This window comes from Pantherophis guttatus, chromosome 4 (genome assembly GCF_059756535.1).
Source record: "Pantherophis guttatus breed Tessera chromosome 4, ASM5975653v1, whole genome shotgun sequence".
NCBI lineage: Eukaryota > Metazoa > Chordata > Lepidosauria > Squamata > Colubridae > Pantherophis > Pantherophis guttatus.
In genome coordinates this window covers 144,285,763-144,298,542 of record NC_142066.1, presented here as the reverse complement: position 1 = coordinate 144,298,542, position 12,780 = coordinate 144,285,763, and the positions used below count along the sequence as shown (strand labels likewise).

Here is a 12,780-nt window from a genome sequence, read left to right as displayed (position 1 = left end):
AAGGCTTGCAACAGAGGTGGGTTTCAGCAGGTTCTGACCAGTCCTGAAGAACCGGTAGCAGACGTTTTGAGTAGTTCGGAGAACCAGTAGTAAAAATTCTGACTGGCCCCGCCCCCATCTATTCTCTGCCTCCCAAGTCCCAGCTGATCGGGAGGAAATGGGGATTTTGCAGTATCCTTCCCCTGGATTTGGGAGGGAATGGAGATTTTACAGTATCCTTCCTCCAGAGTGGGGTGGGAATGGAGATTTTACAGTATCTTTCCCCTGCCATGCCCATCAAGCCATGCCCACAGAACCAGTAGTAAAAAAATTTGAAACCCAGCACTGGCTTGCAGGGTATCTGTGGCTGCAAATCCCATAACATTGCCCAGTGTGTGCTGCCAGCTAAACTGTGTTGGAGGGTAGTACAGTAAGTCCATCAAACAACTCATACAAATGACCCATTGAGGTAAATATCAGCTGTTTGAAGTAGTTCAGAGAAGAAACCATGAGTATTAACACTATCTCTATTGCACAGTTATTGTCACAGAATCTTGTAAATGGGAAAGTACATTTCTCTCTATTTGCCTTTACTTTCCAGTTAACTTAGGGAGGGGGGGTTTCTTTCTGAGCTGCTTTCCATGCCCGCATTTCTTCTGAGCTGTCTCTGATATAACCATTGCCCTAACTGTGGCTTTTCCTTCCTCTGTGTCTCAAGGATTATCTCACAGACATTATAGTAACCCAGAGGAGATGTTGGTAGCCCTAAGCAAATCTGGCCTTGTTTGGGGTTAAAATAGTTCCCATCACCAACTAAGTCCTCTCATATTTCATGAATTTACCATGGAATTAGTTGACTCATAGCCTAGAAAGGTCTTGTGAAACCAAGGTCTCTCTAGGAACTCCTACCTTCATCTCAGATTTCAACCCCCAAGGGAAGTAAGGAAGTGGGTAGACTAGGCCCCCTTTAATCTGACCATTGTGACACTAATTTATTATACACAGATTTATTTTCTCAGAAATAAAAATCGATCAATCAACAGGTATGAAGTGGGGAGAAAAGCTGTGGCATCTGGAAGGACCAAATAAATAAATCAGTAAATAAAAGAGTCAATGACCAATTCAGCTCCATTGCATTGTATTGCTGGCACACAACTGTAAGATGATTTAGTTGGAGAAGCTACAATATCTCACACATCATGACATCATCCTAAAAATAGAAAAGATATCTCACCATTATATCATTGGTTCACTTGCCTGAAGGGGTTATATATGCCCTATGAAGAACCTCCATCTCTCTAGTTGTAAAATACAACAATATTTAAATAATAATTTGTTACCCTTCCACAAAGTTCTGAGTCTCCTGCCTGAGGCAAACTCTCTCATCATATAATAATAATACTAATAATGACAACAACAACAACAACAACAACAACAACAAAGGTCTCTCTAGGAACTCCTACCATCATCTCAGATTTCAACCCCCAGGGGAAGTAAGGAAGTGGGTAGACTAGACCCCCTTTAATCTGACCATTGTCAAAAGCTGAAAAACAAATCTGCATACAACTTGGATTGATTATAAGAAAGCATTTGATTCACTACCGCACAGCTGGATCATCAAGTGCCTGGACGTCATCGGAATATGCAAGTGCATTGGTACTTTCATTGCAAATGTGATGAAGTCCTAGAAAACAGAACTGTTTATTGGAAGTGAAAGCTAGGGACTGGTCAATATCAAAAGAGGGATTTTCCAGGGTGATTCTTTGTCACCTCTGTTGTTCATCATCGCCATGAACCCCCTGTCAACAATTTAACAGAAAACTAACCTGGGTTATCAAACTGCTAAAAAATCACAGAAAATCTCTCACCTGCTGTACATGGATGACCTGAAGCTATATGGAAAATCAGAAATTGAGATCCAGTCACTGACCAATACAGTTCAAATTTTCAGCACTAACATCAGCATGGAGTTCAGCCTGAACAAATGCACCACAGTGGCACTGAAGAAAGGGAAGATTGTAGACAGTGATGGAATTGAAATGCCCAATGGACAAACCATCAAGTGCCAGCAACCCGAAGCCTACAAATACCTGGGCGTACTGCAGCTGGACAACATCAAACATGGGCAAGTGAAAAATGTGATCAGCAAAGAATACACACAAAGGGTCAGGAAACTTCTAAAAAGCAAACTGAATGGCAGTAACACCATCAAGGCTATAAATACTTGGGCCATACCCATCATCAGATATACTGCTGGGATCATGAACTGGACACAGACAGAGCTGGACAGCCTGGATAGGAAAACAAGAAAACTGATGACCATACACTATGCATTGCACCTGCGTAGTGATGTTGACAGGCTATATTTGCCCAGAAAAGCAGGTGGCAGAGGACTTCTGCAAGTGAAGCAGACAGTTGAAGAAGAGAAGCATGCTCTGGGAGATTATGTGAAAGACAGTGTTGAACCAGCTTTGATGGAGGTCAACAAGAGGAAGCTGCTCAAAGTGCAGCAAACCAAGAATCAATATAGGAAAACAGTGATGCAAACTCGGGCTGACAGCTGGTGTAATAAAGCACTGCATGGACAGTTCCTTGAAAAGATCCAAGGAAAAGTAGATAAGGAAAAGACCTGGTTATGGCTGACTAACGGAACATTGAAGAAAGAGACAGAAGGCCTGATTCTTGCAGCCCAAGAACAAGCCATCAGAACAAATGTAATCAAAGCCAGAATAGAAAGATCTGCTGATGACCCCAAATGCAGACTCTGCAAAGAAGCAGATGAAACCATTGACCACATACTGAGCTGATGCAAGACAATAGCTCAGACTGACTACAAACAACATCACAACACAGTCGCTCAGATGGTCCACTGGAACTTGTGTCACAACTACCATCTGCCTGTAGCAAAGAACTGGTGGGATCATAAGCCTGAAAAAGTGGTCGAAAATGAGCATGCAAAACTGCTGTGGGACTTTTGAATACAGACTGACAAAGTTTTAGAACACAATACCCCAGATATCACAATTGTGGAGAAGAAAAAAGTGTGGATCGTCGACATTGCCATACCTGGTGACAGCAGAATCGACGAGAAACAACTTGAAAAAGTCACCAGGTATCAGGACTTGAGAGTAGAACTGCAGAGACTCTGGCATAAACCAGTGCAGGTGGTCCCAGTGGTACTCGGCACACTGGGTGCTGTGCCTAAAGACCTAGGCAAGCACTTAAAAACAATTGGTGCTGACAAGATCACCATTGGTCAGCTGCAGAAGGCCACCTTGCTGGGATCTGCTCGCATAATCCGCCGATACATCACGCAGTCCTAAACACTTGGGAAGTGTTCGACTAGTGATTTGGGATACGAAATCCAGCATGGTCATCTCGTTTGCTGTGTATACTGTCATTTTTGTGTATATAACAACAACAACAACAACAGACTAGACATGCATGCCTAAAATCAGCATTTCTGAATACAAGCAAAATAAACCAAATAAAACTTTCTTCTTCCTGTGGTTCTGAGTAATTTCCACTGCCATCTCAGATTTGGCTCCCAGTGTCCCCTAAAGTAGATTTTTATGGATGTTTTTGATTGAGAGGCCAACAAAGTTTGATAGCTTTCTAGCTTCTTCCAGAGTAGGAGATTTTAAGAAGGTCCTTCACTCTATAATTAAGCATAACAAAGCAGAGGAGCTACCTTTGACCTTTGAGCATTGTACATAATGGTGCATAAAAGTGTGTGGGGTCAGCAAATCTAAATTAAAATCAGACTCAATTAACTGAATATGCATAATATGATGTCTTTCCACATGTATTCATTTTCCCTCCTGCTGCTGAATTAAAATTTACAGTTTCAGAAGGACTCAAATGGTTGAATAGGAGGCAGGGTGTATATAGGTTATGTTCCATGATTAAGGCCATATCATGAGGGCCATACAATTCCAAAGTTTATTTTGGTTAAAATTAAGCAGAGCTCAGAATCTGTGCCATCTGCCTTTCTCCATCACCTTGTGAGACAGAAAGGCAACAAGGAAGTAGGGAAGTGAGAAAAGAAAGGCCTGATTAAAAAGCAAGATATTTTTTTTTTCAGAAATTAGTTTCTGAAATTGGAAATTGCTTCAGTACATAATCATATGATTTCTCAGTGGTACTTAGATGTGAATTATAGGGTGTTTTCCTTCATGTTCTTGGTAGCAGTGGAACCACTCAGTTTAGGGGTTGCTGAATGCCAATTGGAATAATCACAGAATAGTTTACAGTTCAATTACACATAACCTCTGGGAACGATAAAATGATTCATTCTAACGTGATGGTACTGTGTATTAGGACTAATTTTGCATATAGCATTTCATGGCCATCAATTTTTCCTCTTGTCAAACAGCATACATCCCTGTGCTTTAAATATGCCATGGACTACACACGTGAAAATGTATGAATAAGTGGGGTAAGTAAAATAAAATGTTCATCTACAGGATTGTTCTGGAAAACAGTTGCTGCTGAAAACAATGGGAGTCATTAGCTAGAAAGCTGAACAGGAAGGTTTATTCAGTATTCAAGAGAGGAAATAATAAAGTCAACAGATTAGCTAATTCTGAAGTGGAAGAAGAGTTTCAGCTACAATGTTCAAGTGAGCAAGTAAAAATCCTCCCCCCTCCCTTTCTCCCTCCCTCCCTCCCTCCCTCCCTCTCTCTCTCTCTCTCTCTCTCTCTCTCTTTCTCTCTCTTTCAACATTGGTATCACAGGAAGCATGTTGATAATGCAAGATTTTTGTATAAATGACACATTAAATCCCTTAGAGGAAACCCCCCGCAGAAAGTCCCAGGATCAATCTACGTAGGAAAGTTGTAGAATAAAACCATCATGAACTTTAATTGGTCATTATTTTATTGGCTTGGACAATCATATTCTCTGAGAGCATATTGAGTTCTTTTTATGTGGAATGTTCCAAATTCGACCAATTAAGGACAAATGAACAGAAGAAAATTCTGTATCAGGCTAATGACCTAATAAGACCTTTTCATCTACCCTGAATTACCCAGTTCTATAATTGTCTAACTTTCCTTTAGACTTCCTTCCTAATCAGAACACAAGCCCTTTTCATGAGTCTCTAAAGACACTGGCATAGTTCTATCGCTTGTAGCACATTTTTCTCTGTTAATGTTTCATGAGGATTGAATGTGGACGCATGGCTTCTCTCCAAAACTGTGAACTGCATCATTAAGGAACAGCACTAGAAGTCACATCCAGGGTTTTTGTTTTTGTTTTTTAATAGTAATAGACATCTGTAATGGTTTCCTTGCCTCGTTTTACTGGAAATTCAGAGAACACAACAAGTTTCCTGAGAGCAATCAAATGATTTTGTGCTGGAAGACAACAGGGAGGAAACTACAAAATCATCACCAACGTTGTCCAAAATACCATCTCAGTAGTGAAATTCTCCATTACCATGTGCCTAAATCAGATTGGCTCAGCATATTTCTTTCTCCAGCAGATGCCACCATTAAGTTGGAATAGAATACTCAGTATAATATCATGTGATGTCCAAGCTTGGAGCTTATATTTATTATGGTAGCAGCACGATAAAGCAAGAAATACCCATAGAGTTAGTTATGAACCCTAAAATAGTAACCAAAGGATAGAGGCCACTGGCCGATTTATGGTGGTAACAGCTGTTACTGTAGTTGTTGGTAGTTTTTCAAAGAAGGCATTAATGTCATACTTAATCAAGCATACTTTCATAGCATCTTTTAAGCTAGCCAAATCAATATGTGACTCTGTTTGAAATGTCTGGTTCATGTGATTGGTATAGTATCATTTAGAGATCCTATGGATGTCATAAATGTTTGCAAATTTGTAATATTTATCCTGGATTAGGCTGGTCTACCATAAATAACTGAGTTGTTAGTTTCATGGCTAAGCAGGCTTCCCATTGGTATGTCTAAAAATTCAAGATGGTGCTATTTGATGCATGTCAAAAAGGGAGTAGTGAACCATTTTGAGTCCCCCCTCCCTTCCATTTTTCCTGAATATAAAGATTGATGTAAAAATCTCCTTCATTTTTGTATGGAATTAGCAAGAACTGAACCTTCTTCCATTCTAGGAAGACACTGTGAATCAAAATCCCAAAGTTCAAGAAGGTCTTGGAAGACTCCCAAGATCCCCCTCAACTCTGTTATTCTGTATTCTATTCTATATTTTAAGAGTCAGAAACTACAGTGTGAAGGTTTTGAAGAAACTAACTTCTCCAAAATTATGATTGAACTTCCCAGACAAGCTGAAACAAAAGTGTGTGTTGATACTTTCTTCATCAACATCTTGCCTTTCGCACAGCAAATGCAGCACAGCAGATTCATCACCAGGTCTCGTTGTTTCAGCAGAGTAAAGAAGATACTTAGGGACGATTCACATCCTGGTCAGTGTCTTTTCTCACTTTTACCATCAGGCAGAAGACACAGAAGTATAGCCAGCCAGACAAACAGGTTTAAAAACAGCTTTTATCCATGGGCTGTCAGACTCCTAAATACAACTTCAATCACTCCATGCATACATGGAAATATATGACTGGTTTCTCCCTAATTATTGTATAAGGACCATTTTCTATATTATTCATGTTGTTTTGTATTTTGGTATGTATTGCACCAGTAAAGATTAAATCAATTTTGTTGTATATATGTACAATGACAATAAAGGTTGTTATTATTATTACTATATACTTTATTCATTAAATATGAAGCTCAGTCAACTGAGCATTCAAAAATCACAAATACCATTGACTGGTGCTAATGGTTGATACGGGTTGCTGCCAAAGTCCTAGGTATAAACCAAGAACCTTCTTAAGATGTATGATGTTCCAAGTAGCACAGTTTTTTCAGTTTTGCTGGTGTTATTGCAGAAAGCTGCAATTTCTTGCTTTAATAATAAATTAAATTTAATAATAATTTTATTATTATTATTATTATTATTATTATTATTATTATTATTATTATTTAATCTTTAGTGAGATTCACAGCCTTTGAGGCTGGTTAATAGCTCAGCAGCTCGAGTCCTAACCAAGGACCTAGGAACTGTTAAGGTATCGTCGGAGGATGTAAGCTGTTCCGAGTAAGGTGGTTTTTGTAGAGTCAAAATGTTCAAGTCCGGCAAATTTAGAATTTCTAAATAGCAGGGTAGCCCTTTGGGTATTGCTCCAAGGGCTCCAATTACAATCGGGACAACACACGATTTCTTTTTCCACAGTCGCTCAACTTCAATTTGTAAGTCCCGGTACTTTGTGATTTTTTCTTGCTGCTTATCTTCAATCCATGCATCACTAGGTATTGCAATGTCAATGAACCATACTTTTTTCTTTTCAACTATTGTTATGTCAGGTGTGTTGTGGACCAAGACACCTGACATAACAATAGTCGAAAAGAAAAATATTATTATTATTATTATTATTATTATTATTATTATTATTATTATTATTATTATTATTATTATTCACTAGAGAGCAATCTGCCTTATTTAAGCAATAACAAACAGGAAAAAAAGGTTTACATGCATAAATTGAAGCAAAGATGCATGACCATTCTGCTCTCAAAAAAGGAGAAACAGTTTGGTTTTAGGAGCTTCCTTTGAGAAGAATTTTGAATCAGAGCTTCGGGGAGGGGGGGAATCTGTGTTTGTACATCTTTAATCTGAAAGTCACATTTCTGAAAATAGGTTTCTGCATTTAGCTCAGTTTATCTAGATCAGTGTTTCTCAATTTTCTCAATTTTAAGATGAGTGCACTTCAACTCCAAGAATTTCCCAGGCAGCAAGGAGAATTTAGGAGCTGAAGTCCACATGTCTTAAAGTTGTTAAGGTTAAGAAATACTAATCTAGAACAACCATTGCATGTTTTCACTTGATATATGCATATACTTCATCTGGAAAAAAATCAGCTATTAGAGGTAGTTCCAGATCTTTTTACAGTTGCTTTCTTAGACTTAACATGAAAACGCAGCCAGCTACTATAGAAGGAGAGACTTTTTTGTTCCTTGTGTCCAAAACAAAATACACACAGAAACAAAACAAAAATGTCAATTGGTGATTGTCATATTTGGTGATATTTTTCTCCTAAGCATTCCTTTCAATCAGTCTCTTTATGGCTGCTCGTAACAGATGTTTCATAATTGTCTGGCTTTTGCATCTCGTTTTGTGTGGCTTTTCATCAACCCACAGTTATGACGTGGGTCAGAATTGCAAGTCAGTGTGACATCAAGGCCACACAGTGTTTCATTTTAGTTTTTGTGTCTTGCATGTTCTGCAGCTTTGCTTGAGCTCGAAATCAAGGAGTTATTTATTTATATATATAAAATTTATATGGTTGTCCATCTCACAAGAAGTGAGTGGCATAGAGCAGAAAAGAATAAAAAGAATAAATGTGTCAAACAATCATTTTTAAAAAAACATACATAAGAGATTTAATCAGCAATAGAGCCAGTTCAAGATCTCATTTCATCTCAAATTCTCAGTTAAGCTTTGCTGTTCAGACCAGAGCAATTTTCTGCAATTAACTTCTTTCCGTATGTGACCGAGGTTGAACTGACCTGTCTGGACTACAATATGTGGGCTGAAAAATGTCAAGGACAATCATGCATTACAAAGATCGCTTGGAGGTGGGAAATACTTCTAATGAAATCTACTGGACCCCCTGTACAGATTGCCCCTGTGTCTGTATAGGACAGATGGGGAGGAAGCTAATTGCCAGATCGCAAGAACACAAGTGAGTAGTTAGCAAGGAGACCCAAACTCATTGGTAGCTTCACATTGCGGTGAACAAAGACATACATCCAAATTCACAGCTATTAAGATTGTTGGCTGTGCAGATACAAAGATAGCCAGGGAAATGATTGAAGCCTTGTCAATCAAAGGGCCCCTTGTCAATCAACAGGAGTGCTGATTTACCATTAGTTGCCACATATTTAGGAGCCGAGGACTTGGCAGCACAAGAAAACAACAGTTAACCATCAGCCATCAACACACCAATCAACCAATAGGAAGGCACCACATAAATACAACACATAGAGTAGTTCAAAATACATATTCTGGTAGAGAGAAGTTCCTTGTGGATGAGTACCAGTATGAGTCTGAAAGAATAAACCTCTGGTCCCAGTAACCAATCCAGATTGGATCTTGCAACATTATCCTGGGACACATATATTTGCCTTCACTTATAAAAAATAATCAGATGATTAAAACATGGCAGCAAAAAGTTTTCCATACCCTTTTGCTGGCATCCAATGCACATCTGGATACTTATTAGCAGATTATGCTAATCCTACCTGAGTTATGGATCATGCACATTATATCTTCCTCTACTTAGATGGAAAAGTCTTGTACAAGTTAGCAACCCCTCCTAAAAGAATGAAATATTTTGAGAAATATTAAAAAAGCCAGAATATTTTATTTCCCTGGATGATAAAAGAAGAAACATCTTTTAAAGACAGAAAGCAGTTCCTTGCCCCCAGCAGATATTTGGTGCCCATTAAGAAAGACTGAGCCAGCCTATCTACAAGTCAAAAGACCTCCAGTTTCGGGGTGATGGGATTAAGACATGGCCCTTCAAGACGTAATAGGATCATTTAGCAGAAGACACAGAGCTCACTGCATTGTACAATTTCCTAAGGACTTTGCATCACCCAGCAAACTTCACCCAAGCCTGGGAGCTCAGACAAACATGACCCCATAGGAATCTGACAACAGCCAATAGAATAAATGTTCTTGCACAGGAACAGTTCAAAGGCCAAGAGAAGGTATAAAAAATCCCAATCTCAATTCCACGTGGTCAGCTGCCCAGAACCATGTGCTTGGTGGTTTTGTTTCACCATTAAACCATCTTTCCAATCAGCCTCCCTGTTTCCAGTGTCTTTCTCCTGGCTTGGAACTGAACCAGATGGATATTTCCTTCCACAGTCTTTTTTAGAAAACTATGCTATGATAAACAGCCAAGCAACACCAAAAAACACCAGAAACAAACAAACACACAGAGAGAGAGACACACACACAGAGAGAGAGAGAGAGAGAGAGAGAGAGAGAGAATTCACAAAAGCTCAATTTTTTCCCAATCTTTATATATATATTCAACACACAGCATAGGAAACTTTTGTGCCATTGATTCTCTTAAGGAGGTCCTATTAAATAATCTGAGGCCTTGATGGATTTTGTGCATGTATGTGCAAGTTTGAATGCAATCAGATCATATCTTGTCAAAACATGAAGTAATGAGTTACTGATTGGTGGGAAGGAATGATCAGGCAGAAGATTGACTCTCCAGGTTGCACCAATTCAATGGGGTCAGGACTGGGATGCCTATCAATGGAAATAATACTCTAACTAGAAAGCACTATAGATGGATTTATTTTTGTCAAGTAGATTAATACAGCATAGCTAGATGGAGCAATGATTTGGCTCAACTTTCTGTGGTCTTACATTATGCTTGAAGATCAAAAGATTGTTCAATTTGAATAGTTGATGAAAAGTAAATATAATTCATACAATACATCCCTTAAAGAGGAAAAAGAAGGAACCTTATCACAGCAATTAAACATGCATTCCCCTTAGTTTGACCTTTTGGTAGATGAGCTGGGCTACAGGGTTCTGATTAAATGGCAATAACGTTTGATTTTCTTCACATGTTTTCATTGGATAGGCCTGAAAGATTATCAATATTTTCCTCACTTTTACTCTGCACTTGGATGCTGTCAAGACTTGCTCATCTTTTGAAATACTGTTTTCCTAATTGCAATAGGCTTTCAAAAGATGAAAACTGCAGATTTGATTGTCATGGATGGATAATGGATCCATGGAGCATGAGAAAGGAATTAAAGTCAGGAAGTGAACAACTCATATTTAATTGGCATGGTAGCAACGACATGATAAGCAGTGTTCCAATCTCTCAGGGGCTGCCACAAAGAAGAGGGGGTCAACCTATTCCCCAAAGCACCTGAGGGCAGGACAAGAAGCAATGGGTGGAAACTAATTAAGGAGAGAAGCAACCTAGAACTAAGGAGAAATTTCCTGACAGTTAGAACAATTAATCAGTGGAACAACTTGCCTCCAGTAGTTATGAATGCCCCCAACACTGGAGGTTTTCAAGAAGAGATTGGACAACCCTTTTTTGAAATAGCATAGGGTTTCCTGCCTGATTATGAGTTTGGGCTAGAAGACCTCCAAGGTCCTTTCCAGCTCTGTTACTCTGTTAATACTTTATTAATAATTATGCAGGCAGTCCTCGACTTATGACCTGTTGCTTTGTGATCAATTAAGGTTACAACAAACCTCCCTGAACTCAAATTTAAAGTTCCAACAACTGAGACCCCCGCCCCTGGCCACATAACCACACACTTGGCACTTATAACCAGACCACATATATGGCCACTTGTAGCATCCTGGAGTCACATCATTTTTTAATGATTCTAAACTGGCTTTTACCTCCAATTTTCAGCAAAACTATTGGTTCAATTCAAGGGTGAAATCTAAAATTTTTTGCTACCCGTTCTGTGGGTGTGGCTTAATTAGTGGGTGGGGCTTGGTGGTAAGGTGACTGGGAGGGTGTGGCTTGTTGGTCAGGTGGGCTTCGCCAAGTCAATGTCACTTCTTTGCCCTTTTTTAACCTACAAAACACAACACAACACAACTGGCTCACCCACAATGTAAAAGCAGCTGTGCTAGACCCAAAATGGCCCCTGCAACAAGCAGGAACCTCACACAGCCACAAAAAGCCCAAAAAACCAACTTTCACACTTTACACACACAAAATTCCACATACAGCTTTGTGAGATTTTGTGTGTTTGTGTAGAGTGAAACACTACAGAAACACACTAAATCTCAGAAAGCTGCACAAATATTATTTTATTTTTATTTATTTTTATTTTTATATAAAAGCAGCTAAATTTAAAACTTCCTAAACTTTAAATGGCTAGGTCTAAAAAAAAGAACAACTTAAAAAAAAACCCAATTAACTATTTTTTTAAAGCTCCCAAAGGGGGGAAAAAACTTACCCAACAGAACAGGGGTCTCCAATCTTGGCAACTTTAAGACTTGTAGACTTGTAGACTTCAACTCCCAGAATTCCTCAGCCAGCTTTGCTTTGTTGGCTGAGGAATACTGGAAGTTGAAGTCCACAACTCCCTGCCTGCTTGATTGCAGGTAGGGAGATTCAATTGCTTGCTGATGCAATGGATTGCAGGGATTACAGCAAGGTGTTGCGACCAGCAACTAAGGTAAGCAAGCTGAGGGGGGGAGGGGGAGGGATTTTTGCTACCGTCAGAGCCATTTAAAAGAAAAACAGTTTTTTTCTTTTACATGGCTCCGGCGATCCAAGCTGAGTTGCCTGATTAGCAGGCAACTCAGCTGGGATCGTCAGAGCTTGGCTGGTCAGAGCCATTTAAAAGAAAAAAAAGGCTCTGATGATCGCGCGACTCAGCTGGGCATGGGGGGCAGGGGCAGGGATTTTTGCTACCAGTTCTCTGAACTGTCCGCCACCATCGCTACCTACTCACCCGAGCCAGTCCGAACCAGGAGCATTTCACCCCTGGTTCAATAAACAACCACGTTGGTCACCTTATGACCATGGCATTCACTTAATGACTGCTGCAAAAGAGGATGTAAAATCAGATTGGTCATGTAAGTGAACTATTACAGTCACTACTTACAGCCTTAATGGACCAGGTTGCATTATAGTCATAACTTAAGGAATATCTGTAATCAGCCAGTTCTGAATGCTGCTCATGGCTTGATTATTTAATCCCTTAGTAGCTTCATCTTGATGATTGGCAGCTCAGG

The 12,780-nt window shown here is 39.4% G+C and overlaps 1 pseudogene; it reads left to right on the top strand.

The window, feature by feature from the left end:
* The first annotated feature begins 2,241 nt into the window (after nt 1–2,241).
* On the top strand, nt 2,242–3,374 carry LOC148114379 (uncharacterized; annotated as a pseudogene).
* Nucleotides 3,375–12,780: the final 9,406 nt, after the last annotated feature.